The following is a 12,890-nucleotide window of genomic DNA, read 5'->3' as shown; positions in this document are numbered from 1 at the left end:
GAACACCAAGAAATTTGGTGCTCTTTAGGATCTCTACCGCGAAGCCATCGATGCTCAGCGAGGAGTGGTTGCTCCGTGCCCTCCTGAAATCAACAACCACCTCTTTTGTTTTGTTCACATTAAGAAATAGGTTGTTGGCTCTGCACCAGTCCGTTAGCCGCTGCACCTCCTCTCTGTAAGCTGACTCGTCGTTCTTGCTGATGAGACCCACCACAGTCGTGTCATTGGTGAACATGATTATATGGTTCGAGCTGTGCGTTGCAGCACAATCTTGTGTCAGCAGAGTGAACGGCAATGGACTGACCACGCAACCCTGGGGAGCCCCCAGGCTCAGTGTGATAATGTTGGAGATGCTGCTCCCGATTCGGACTGACTGAGGTCTTCCAGTCAGGAAGTCTAGTATCCAGTTGCAGAGGGAGGTGTTCAGGCCCAGTAGGCTCAACTTTCCAATCAGTTTCTGAGGTATGATTGTGTTGAATGCTGAACTGAAGTCTATGAGCACCATCCGAATGTATGTGTCTTTTTTGTCCAGGTGGGTTAGGGCCAGGTGGAGGGTGGTGGCAAAGGTGTCATCCGTTGAGTGGTTGGGATGGTACGCAAACTGCAGGGGGTCCAGTGAGGGGGGGCAGCAGGGTCTTGATATGCCTCATGACGAGCCTCTCGAAACACTTCATGATGATGGATGTAAGTGATGATGGCCGGTAGCCATTTCGGCAAGACACTGAAGACTTCTTTGGAACAGGGACAATGGTGGCGGCCTTGAAGCACGTTGGAATGGTGGTACTGCTCAGGGAGATGTTGAAGATGTCAGTGAGAACATCTGCTAGCTGGTCTGCACATCCTCTAAGCACTCTACCAGGGTTGTTGTCTGGTCCAGCAGCCTTCCGTGGGTTGACCCTGCACAGGGTTCTTCTCACATCGGCCATGGAGAGATACAGCACCTGGTCATTTGTAGGAGGGGTGGACTTCCTCGCCGCCATGTCATTTTCCACCTCAAACCGGGCATAGAAGTTATTCAGCGCATTTGGGAGGGAGGCATCACCTGCACAGTCAGGTGATGTTGTCTTGTAATTGGTGATGTCCTGGATGCCCTTCCATATGCGCCACGTGTTGCCGCCGTCCTGGAAGTGACTGTGGATTAGCTGGGCATGTGCACGCTTTGCCCCTCTGATGACTCGGGACAGCTTGGCCCTTGCTGTTGTTAGAGCTGCCTTCTCACCTGCTCTGAAGTCGGAGTCGTGGGACCTCAGCAGCGCACGCACCTCTGCGGTCATCCATGGCTTCTGGTTGGCACGTATAGTGATGGTCTTTCTACCAAAATTCCTATCAAAATGTAGCACCTCACATTTATCAGCATTAAACTCCATCTGCCATTGCTCAGCCCACTCTTCTAACTGGCCTAAATCTCTCTGCAAAGTTTGAAAATCTACTTCATTATCCACACCACCACCTATCTTAGTATCATCTGCATACTTACTAATCCCAATTTACTACCCCATCATCTAGATCATTAATGTATATGACAAACAACATTGGACCCAGTATAGATCCGTGAGGCACACCACTAGTCACCAGCCTCCAACCTGACAAACAGTTATCCACCACTACTCTCTGGCATCTCCCATCCAGCCACTGTTGAATCCATTTTACTACTTCAATATTAATACCTAACGATTGAACCTTCCTAACTAACCTTCCATGTGGAACCTTGTCAAAGGCCTTACTGAAGTCCATATAGACAACATCCACTGCTTTACTCTCATCAACTTTCCTCGTAACCTCTTCAAAAAATTCAATAAGATTTGTCAAACATGACCTTCCATGCACAAATCCATGTTGACTCTTCCTAATCAGACCCTGTCTATCCAGATTATTATATATACCATCTCTAAGAATACTTTCCATTAATTTACCCACCACTGATATCAAACTGACAGGCCTATAATTGCTAAGTTTACTCTTAGAACCTTTTTTAAACAATGGAATCACATGAGCAATTTGCCAATCCTCTGGCACCATCCCCGTTTCTAATGACATTTGAAATATTTCTGTCAGAGCCCCTGCTATTTCTGCACTAACCTCCCTCAAGGTACTAGGGAATATCCCGTCAGGATCCAGAGATTTATCCACTTTTATATTCCTGAAAAGTGCCAGTACTTCCTCCTCTTTAATCGTCATAGTTTCCATAACTTCCCTACTTGTTTCCCTTACCTTACACAATTCAATATCCTTCTCCTTAGTGAATACCGAAGAAAAGAAATTGTTCAAAATCTCCCCCATCTCTTTCGGCTCCACACATAGCTGTCCACTCTGATTCTCTAAGGGACCAATTTTGTCCCTCACTATCCTTTTGCTATTAATATAACTGTAGAAACCCTTTGGATTTATTTTCACCTTACTTGCCAAAGCAACCTTATACCTTCTTTTAACTTTTCTAATTTCTTTCTTAAGTTTCTTCTTACATTCTTTATATTCCTCAAGTATCTCATTTACTTAATGCTGCCTTTGTTTATTGTAGATATATCTCTTTTTCCTAACCAAGTTTCCAATATCCCTTGAAAACCATGGCTCTCTCAAACTTTTAACCTTTCCTTTCAACCTAACAGGACCATAAAGATTCTGTACCCTCAAAATTTCACCTTTAAATGACCGCCATTTCTCTATTACATCCTTCCCATAAAACAAATTGTCCCAATCCACTCCTTGTAAATCCTTTCGCATTGCCTCAAAATGAGCCTTTCTCCAATCAAAAATCTCAACCCTGGGTCCAGTCCTATCTTCTCCATAATTATATTGAAACTAATGGCATTTTCTCCTTGGAGCGACGGAGGACAAGAGAGGACCTGATAGAGGTGTATAATATGATGAGAGGCATTGATCGTGTAGATAGTCAGAGGCTTTTTCACAGGGCTGAAATGGTTGCCACAAGGGGACACAGGTTTAAGGTGCTGGGGAGTAGGTACAGAGGAGATGTCAGGGGTAAGTTTTTTACTCAGAGAGCAATGAGTGCATGGAATGGGCTGCCGGCAACGATAGGGTCTTTTAAGAGACTTTTGGATGGGTACATGGACCTTAGAAAAGTAGAGGGCTATATGTAAGCCTAGTAATTTCTAGTGAAGGGACAAGTTCAGCACAACTTTCTGGGCTGAAGGGCCTGTATTGTGCTGTAGGTGTTCTATGTTTCTATGTCTCTATGATAAGGAATGTGTGCCATCCAATTAGGTTGGGCTTGGGGCTTTTGTTCAGAGGAAGATGAAGAGAGAAGATGCTGGGGAGAACCGTTTGTGGCGTACGATCCGGTGGGAGAACAATTGCGAGTGATGTTTGGAAGGTTGTGTGTACTTTCATGCAGACTGAGGGCCCAGCATGTGAGTGACAGAGAAGTTCAAGCTGAGCTACAACTTGCGCACATTCGACTGTTTAATTAAAATTGACCCTTTTCTTTTTGCCTTTCTTTACAATGCCTTTAGTTAAGTTAAAATTCAAAAATATAATTCCTGTAAATGTATACATTGTACTGTCTGTTATTTCATGGAACTAACTTGTAACAGGGTAGCAAATTGCACGGCGTCCACAAAAACCAGGGCTTGGGGTGGGATAGCCATCTCAATCTCACGGCTTTGGTGGGTCTAGAGTGCCTTCCCGAGATTTGCGCAGCCACGGAACCCAGGGGGTTTCATGAGCAACACACACGAGTGCAGTTGACGTTTCCGGCGGGACTGAAACTTTGACTGTGATCTTTTCCTGGATGCTGCTTGGCCTGCTGACATCATCCAACATTTTGTGTGTGTTGTTTGTTCCCAAATTCTTTCTGTATCCAGTGGTCTGAGCTGTTTCTGGTTATCATGTGTAATAAAACAAATTGGTTGGAGATAGGCTTCGGTGATATCAGGTGAGATGGATCAGCTGTCCACATTCTGGCGGATCATGTGGCAAATGTTTTAGCCTCATGACTAGCACTCAGCAGAATCAGAATCAGACTTATTATCACTGACATATGTTGTGAAACATGTTGTCTTGTGGCAACAGTACAGTGCAAGGCATAACAATACTGTAAGTTACAATAAATTGTAAAATAAATAAATAAATAGTACTAAAGGGGAATAGGGAAGTATGTTCACGGACTGTTTCAAAATCTGATGGCAGAGGGGACGAAACATTCACATCAGAGCCCTGTACCTCCTCCCTGGTGATAGTAATGACAAGAGGGTATATGATAAAACCTAGCATTATTCAGGATGTGAATGTTTTTGGAATCACCTCCTTCCATCAGCTGTTTATTTGTCCTCTGTGAGGTTATATAGTGTGTTATGTACAGGGCAGTAGTGGAAGGCCTTGTGAGAGGAAGACAGTAGTGGCCCCAGCCTGCAGACTAGGCAATCTCCCAGGAGTTACGTTAGATAATGGTGCCCCAGTCTGCATGGTCCTAGACCAGAGGCAGCTGACGCACCTTGATTTACAGTGGTTTTGTCCTTCCCTGGGTGACTGCAGGAACATCCTGCTCTATTAGGAGGTTATGGTGAGCTGGGAGGTCAAACCAAAGTTCTCCCCCTAGCATCAGCAGCCAGGTTAATAAAGCTCTTGTCAGAGGGGTGTCAGAGTGACTGAACCTGTTCCTGCTCCCGGAGAGGAAAAAATAGGCTTATAGATCAAAGTTCAAAGTAAATTTATTATCAAAGTATGCATATATGTCACTATGTACAACCCTGAGATTCATTTTCTTGTGGGCATTCACAGTAAATACAAGAAACAAGATAATCAATGAAAACCACCTGCAATAGAATGGATGACCAATGTGCAAAAGACAACAAATTGCACAAATAGAAAACAAAAAAGAACAAATAAGTATGATAAATAAATAAAGAATAAATATTAAATGAGTTGTAGAGTCTTTGAAAGTGACTCAATAGGTGTAGTGCCACTGCACTTGGAGGATAGTATCCTGCTCCCACATTTCATCTCTTTTCACTCATGTACAGGAACTGTTCATGGTGAATGGTGAGGTGCTCCTGGAGCTATCTGCTTACACAAGGTACCTCTCTCTTGCACAAGTTGTAGGCTTATAGTCTTAAGATTGAATTCTTGAACTTTTCACTCTGTAAACTCCTTTCAATTTTCTCTCCCTCTCCTCTCCTCCCCTCTCCACTCCTTCCTTCCGACCCTCGCCTCGTCCAGCCTTCCCAGTCTCTCTGGGCTAGCATTTAAATTACCCAAACACCTGATTGTGCTGCACACTAGGACCCAGGCCCTGCTGCAATGATACGCTACAGGACTAGACCTTGTCGCCCAACCCAAGGCCATTCTCAACCTTTACAATTCGGCTTGGAGCTGATCTAACCTCAATCCCAGATTCGGTGGATGGACAGCAAAGCTTCTCTGCCTTAGCACCTCTCCGAATCGCTCGCTCCAACTCCATCTCTGACACCAACACCAGCTCCGGCGACTCGAACACCGTCACTTTTAAACTATCAGTAAGCAGTCACTTGACCTCCATAGCACCGTCTTAAACTGGAAGAGAATGAGGGGTGACCTTACAGAAACATATAAAATTATGGAAGGCATAAATAAAGTGGATGGTAACAGTCTTCTCCCCTGGGTAGGGGGGGTCCAAAGCTAACTGACACAAATTTAGCTCAAGAGGGGAAAGCTTTCTAGGGGACTTGAGGGGAAACTTTTTCACACAGAAGGTGGTGAGTATAAGCTGCCAGAGAAAGTGGTTGAGATAAACATCGTAGTATCAGTTAAGAAGTTAAGAAGCACTTGTACAGGTAGATGGAAGGACAGGGCTTAGAGGGGTTTGCCCCAAACCCAGGAAATTGGGACTAACTGTGGTTAGCATGGACTGACTGGGCTGAAGAACTGGATCTATGCTGTACTGGTTTATGGCTCAATAAGTGCCTGGATTAAAATTTGAACTCACAGCCTTTAGACATGGAGATAGGTTTATTCCCATTAAGCCATGGGTGACAACTAGCTTGTTATACTTCTTAGTTACTCTGACCTAATCATCATATCTTCGATGGTTCATTATTTTCAGTTTGGTTGCCAAGCTATTTCATCCATTTGGAGGCTGTCCAATTTTTCAGTCAAACTGTTTCTTTTGATGTGGTGATGACATATGAATTCATTTTGCCAATGGGAGAATCCCTGGACTGATATAAGCAAATAATTGCTCACCTATAAAGAGGTTACTCTCCCCAGAAATGATCTTATTACCATAACTTTGCTGAAGAAAACTTAAGAGTTAGCATTTGCAAAACAAACTTAAGAAATAAAACACATTTTAAACATCTGTGCTTTCAAAGAATACCCACAGCGATGTAGTTGGCAGAGCTGCTACCTCGCAGCTCCAGAGAACCGAGTTCAATCTGACATTGGGTGCAGTCTGTGCGGATGATAGAAGTCATAGGTAGAGTGGATATCCAGAGACTTTTTAGATTGTGAGGACACTCAGTGCTCGTTTATTGTCATTTAGTAATGCATGCATTAAGAAATGATACAATGTTCCTCCAGTATGATATCACAAAAACACAAGACAGATCAAGACTAACTTACAAAAACCACATAATTGTAACATATAGTTACAACAGTGCAAAGCAACGCCGTAATTTGATAAGGGCGGACCATGGACACGGTAAAAGAAAGTCTCGAAGTCCTCGATAGTCATCATCTCACGTAGACGGTAGAAGGAAGAACTCTTCTTGCCATGAACCTCCAGCACCGCAAAGCTTCCCGATGCAGCCTCTGGAAGCATCCGACCACAGCCAACTCTGAGTCCATCCAAAAAACTTCGAGCCTCCGACCAGCCCTCCAACACCGAGCACCATCTCTGCCAAGCGATTCGACCTCGGCCCTGGCCGCCAAGCAACAGGCAAAGCCGAGGATTTGGGGCCTTCCTCTCCGGAGATTTCTGATCGCACAGTAGCAGCGGCAGCGAAACAGGCATGTCAGAAGTTTCACCAGATGTTCCTCCGTGCTTCTCACATCCGTCTCCATCAAATCAGGATTGTGCATGGCCCCTACTTACAGATAACAGATATTCATTCCTGGAGAGGCCACGCGCGCTGCTGTCGCGCCGCCATTTTCTCATCATCTTTGTTCCTAGGGCAGAAATGGTTAACCCAAGGAAACCTAATTTTAAGGTGATTGAAGGAAAGTACAAAGGGAATGTCAGAGGTAAGTTTTTTACACAGAGAGAGCTGGGTGCATGGAATGCCCTGCTAGGGGTGATGGTAGAGGCAGATATAGAAAAGGCACTTACAAAACTCTGAGATCTTCACATGAATGATAGAAAAATGGAAGGTTATGTAGGAGGGAAGGGTTAGGATTGATCTTAAGAGCAAGTTAAGATGTTGGCACAACATTGGGGCTAATGTTCTATTGTAAAGATTTGAGGTTTCGTAGGTTAATTTGCCCCTGTAAATTGGTTAGTAGTTCTGTATCTTGGGGTGAATGAATAGAATTATTGTAGGTTTAATGTAAATTGGTGCTTAATAGCTGGCATCAACTTGATGGGCTGAAGGATTTCCATGCTATGAGTTAATGTGCACTCTTTGAGCTCCTTTCAGTAGCATTCCATCAAAACCTATTGTGACTATTTTGCTTGGAGACACTAAAGTCATCTGCACTCTTGCCTTACTAAAATAAATCTAAATTCCTTTGTAAAACTAAACATAATTTTTCATTTTTTAAAATCCGTCCTTTATATGTTTTTCTGAATGCAATAACTTCAGAAAATATGCAACATTTGTATTAGATTGCAACATTGGACTATCAGATGATTTCCTCCTCTTTTACTGATGATGAAAGTTAAGCTGAAATACTTTCATAATGACACCTTTTTAATCACCTCCTCTTTCCAACCATTGGTCCCCTGAAAATATATAAAAAGGTAATAATGTGCCAACAGGTTCCACAACTCATGATGCTTCGGTCATAGGTGGCTCTTGCAGGTAATTATTTCTGAATTCACTTTTGTATTCTTTTGAACTGAGAAACAGGAATTGTTGATTCACACAAGCATTGAAAATTTTAAAGCTAAAAGATATTAAGAAGTTTCCAGTTTAAGAAATATTATTTTGTACTTCTTATCAAGTTAGTCAGGATTGAAGATAACTTGCTGCCACAATAAATGCATGGAGAATCTATGCAGGAATTTACAGACCACAAGACAGGGGTTCTAATTTATCTTATATTCATGTTTTAAGGTCTGGGCATCGCAAGCAAAACCAATATTTATTGATCAGCTTAAAGCTTTGGTGGGCTGCCACCTTGATACAATGCACTCTCTTTAGTGAAATTGCTCCCAAATGGGATTAGGGAGTGAGTTCCAGGGTTTAGAGTCAGAAATTCAGGAGTTTATGACCAGTATTAAAGACCAAACTTTTATAAAATTTGGAGCATTTGAAGATGGAACTGGTTGTTGAGATTGAAAAGAAGAGCTCTTTCACAGAAGACAATTGAATTGTCCCAGCGATCAAACATTTTGACTCTGAGTCTCATTCCGATTCTGACATGTCAGTGTATGGTCCCCTCTTGTGCCATGATTAGGCCACCCTCAGGATGGAGGAACAACACCTTATATTTCGCCTGGGTAGCCTCCAACCTGATGGCATGAATATCAGTTTCTCCTTCTGGTTAAAAATAATTCCTCCACCACCCTGCTTCTTCTATTCCCACTTAGCTCTTCTTACCTGCCTATCAACTTCCCCTGGAGTCCCGGTTTCTTCCCTTTCACCCATGGTCCACTCACTTCTCCTATTAGATTCCTCCCTCTCCATCCCCCCACCAGGCTTCATCTTCTAGCTATCCTCCTTCCTTTCTCCCTAACTTTTTATTCTGTCATCTTCCCCTTTTCTTTCCAGTCCTGAAGAAGGATCTCGGCACAAAATGTTGACTCTTAGTTCATTTCCATGGGTGCTGCCCGACCTGCAGAGTTCCTCCAGCAATTTATGTGCGCTACAAATGAATCTTCCGTGCCTTCTGTTTATAATTCTTAACAGGATTAGTATCTTTTGATGAATAGTGTAGGCAGAACCAATTCTGGAAACCATTTGAAACTTTTCATTACATATATTACTATAAAAAGCTGTAAACAGCATTTGTAGAAATTTAACAGAGATATGTGATGGTTTAACAATATGTTGAAAATTATATTTGCTGGTGTCATAAGCTATTGCAAACAATTGATACGATCCTGTGTGGTCCAGAAAGTTAAGACACTTGATATCCAAGACAAACTGGCTAATTGAATCTAAAATTGGATTGGTGGAAGAATGCGTTTCCCATTGAAAATCTGTAGCCAGTGCTGTACCTCAGGGATCAGTGATGAGACCTTTGCAGTTTGTGATCTATAGTAATAACTTGGATGTGAAAGGTGGAGGTATGATTAATACATTTGTGAATGACACAAACATTCCTGGTGTTGTCGATCCTGACAATTGTGAGGAGGTGCATTTTTAGAAGCCAAATAAAGGTTGGACATACACAGTAAATAGTAGGTCACGAAGGAATGGTGATGAACAGAGAAATTTTCATGCCCAAGGCCATAATTCTCAGAAAATGGCAACATAAGTGGTAAAGAAGTTCAAAGTTTAATAATAGGTATCTGTTAGTCTCAAGAGACCAGGGATTTGTGCCTTGGGAAGTTTCCAGGGCGCAGGCCTGGGCAGAGTTGTATGGGAGATCGGCAGTTGCCCAAGCTGCAAGTCTCCCCTCTCCACACCACCAATGTTGTCCAATGGAAGGGCATCTGTCATTGCAGAGCAATGTGTGGTAAAGTGCCTTGCTCAAGGACACAACACGTTGCCTCAGCTGAGGCTCGAACTAGTGACCTTCAGATCACTAGACCAACGCCTTATCCACTTGGCCACGCACCAACACAGTTCAAAGTTTAAAGTAAATTTTATTGTTAAAACTTGAAGTCATTGAAATGATTCAGAGTGTGTGAAGTGTCATGGACGTAGGTAGGAAGGGACTGAACCTGTTGCAATAGAACGGGACGAACCCAAACGCAGGACACAGACACAGGGGTAGAGTAATCTAAATTGTTTATTAACAGTTACATTGAAGGCTGGATAGCAAGGACTAGGCAGAGGAAAGCCGAGGAGCGAGGAAGACTTGACCAGGGCTACTGTAGGAATGTGGCGTTTAACTGCCGAGCCAACGGAGAGTGTAGGTGGGTGGTGGAACAAGGCAGAGCAGGGATGCAGACCAGGGTGCGAGTGTGGCTTGAGGATAACAGCAGGCAGAAGGATGAACGGGAAGCCAGGTGGCATGCAATGCTCCTATTAACATGGAGAGACAGAGTCAACACAGGCAAACAGCATGGGAACAGAACTTAGAATTCACAATTCTAAGCAGCTGGGAGACAGGGTTAACATAGCAAACAGTGTGGAAACAGAACTTAGAATACACAATTCTAAGCAGCTGGGAGACAGGGTTAACATAGCAAACAGTGTGGAAACAGAACTTAGAATACACAATTCTAAGCAGCTGGGAGACAGGGTTAACATAGCAAACAGTGTGGAAACAGAACTTAGAATACAGAATTCTAAGTGGTCGACAGACGGAATTAACACAGACAAACAGTGCGGGTGAACAGAGGAGCAGGAGGCAGGCAAAACTTTTCTTGACACAGGGGGTTGCTGGAGCTGAACGGCAAACAGGAGACAAATGGCAGGCAACACTTATCTTGACACGGAGCATTAAATGAAAGGGCAAACGGGAGACTAAAGCATTATACTTCTTATGAACATCCAGAATTGTCTGTACCTGTATCTTGGGATCATTCAGAGCAGCTTCTCCACATTCCTCAATGGCAGCCAAGTCCTGGTTATGGATATGCGTTTCTAGAAGTTTCTTCAGCTCCCCAGGGCAATCTTGGATTCGAGACACTAAGATATTCTTTTATCCAAGTTCTCATTTCTATCAGCATCTAATAAGTTTTGGAATTCCAGATGAAAAATTTCTAGATGTTTCTCAATAAGTACTTGTTCACATTTACGAGCCAGCTCATCCTGAGTACCTTCATCACATTCACAGCGGACCCAATGTCGATTGAGGTAGGCACAGATTCCATTCAACATATATACTAGAAAACCTGTAATCTTCCCACTGCTGGGTATAAAATTTCAAAACACTTTCATCCATCAAATCTTCACCATCCTTAAGAAGGTTTGTCAATTTTCTGGTTTCAATAGCACATTTTACTAATCATTGTACCACAGGGAATATGTGTATGAATACCAGACCCTGAATTTGATATGGTCCCAAAAGCACTTCAAGTTTGGCAACAGAGACACAATTTTCTCAGTCAAGGCTATTTTCTGACCAATTGTAGAATTTTCTTGAAAAGCAAATCAACTTCAATATCAAAGTTGCATGTTGTAATACACCATGTCATAACACCCCCATCTTGTCAAATGGTGACAGTCCCTTAATCCTTGCTCTGAAGTATGATTCAGTTCGTAACAAAACATTGGCTTCTTCTAATTGTCTTTGTAAATGCACAATTTTCTCATTTTATATCTGGGAGCTCTGAGTCACTTTCTTCAATTCTTCAAGTTGCTCTCTGGGTGGGGTTCCAGTAGGGAACTCTGGCTGGCAAGGACTTGTAGGATAGTGTTTGTGTCTGCTGGGTCCGTGCTGGTCAGACTGTTCTGTTGCAATGGAATGGGGCGAACCCAAATGCAGGACACAGACATGGGGGTAGAGTAATCTAAAGTGTTTATTAATGGTTATAGTGAAGGCCGGGGAGCAAGGACTAGGCAGAGGAAAGCCAAGCAACGAGGAAGGCTGGACCGAGGATCGAACCCGGGTCGCTAAGGTGGGAACACAGTGTTTAACCACCGAGCCAACGGACAGTGTAGGTGGGTAGCTGAATGAGGCAGAACAGGGATACAGAGCAGGGTGCGAGCGTGGCTTGAGGATAACAGCAGGCAGAAGGACGAACGGGAAGACAGGTGTCATGCAATGCTCCTATTAACATGGAGAGACAGAGTTACACAGGTAAACAGTGTGGAAACAGAACTTGGAATACACAATTCTTAGTGGTCAAAAGACATGATTAACACTGGAAAACAGCACAGGAACAGAACTTAGAATACACTATTCTAAGTGGTCGGGAGACGGAATTAACACAGGCAAACAGCGCGGGTGAACAGAGGAGCAGGAGGCAGGCAAAACATTTCTTGACACAGGGGGTTGCTGGAGCTGAACGGCAAACAGGAGACAGGTGGCAAGCAACACTTATCTTGACATGGAGTGTTAAATGGAAAGGGAAACGGCAGGCAATCCTCTTCTTGACACAGAGCAGAGATGAAACTGATCGACAAACCGGAGACAGGCGACAGGCAACAATTACCTTGATACGGAGTGCAGAAAGGCAAGTGACAGACTAAACTTTTCTTAATATGGAGAGACTGAGTTACGCAGGTAAACCTCGGTGCTGAAGTAAAACTTAGAATACTTATCTTGACACGGAGACTGAGTTTCACAGGTAACCTCGGTCCTGAAGTAAAACTTAGGGGCAAAGTTAATTAATGCACTGACTGAAGCAACGTTCTGGCAACAACTGGATGCAAAGCTAGGGTTTTTATGCTGCAGGTTTAGATGGGAATCAGGTGCCATAAACAATGAACCCAGGAGAACACTGGGAAAAGGGAATTAGGAGAATAAGAGGAATTAAGGGTCGGGGCCATGACAAAACCGAGGGTATAAATCAGAGTTGAGTTATGCAGATATATGTTCAGTGGGGCAGGAGAAAGCAGAAGCAAAGGGTTCACCTGGACAGGCAGATTTATTTTCTAGAAAGAAGCAGAGAGCTTAAAGGCCTTCCTGATGGATGATGGAGGTGTATAAGCACATTTACACTTTTTTTTAACAAGAGA

Source organism: Hemitrygon akajei, chromosome 29 (assembly GCF_048418815.1).
Source record: "Hemitrygon akajei chromosome 29, sHemAka1.3, whole genome shotgun sequence".
In the NCBI taxonomy this organism is placed as follows: Eukaryota; Metazoa; Chordata; class Chondrichthyes; order Myliobatiformes; family Dasyatidae; genus Hemitrygon; species Hemitrygon akajei.
Note: the sequence above shows the minus strand (reverse complement) of the source record.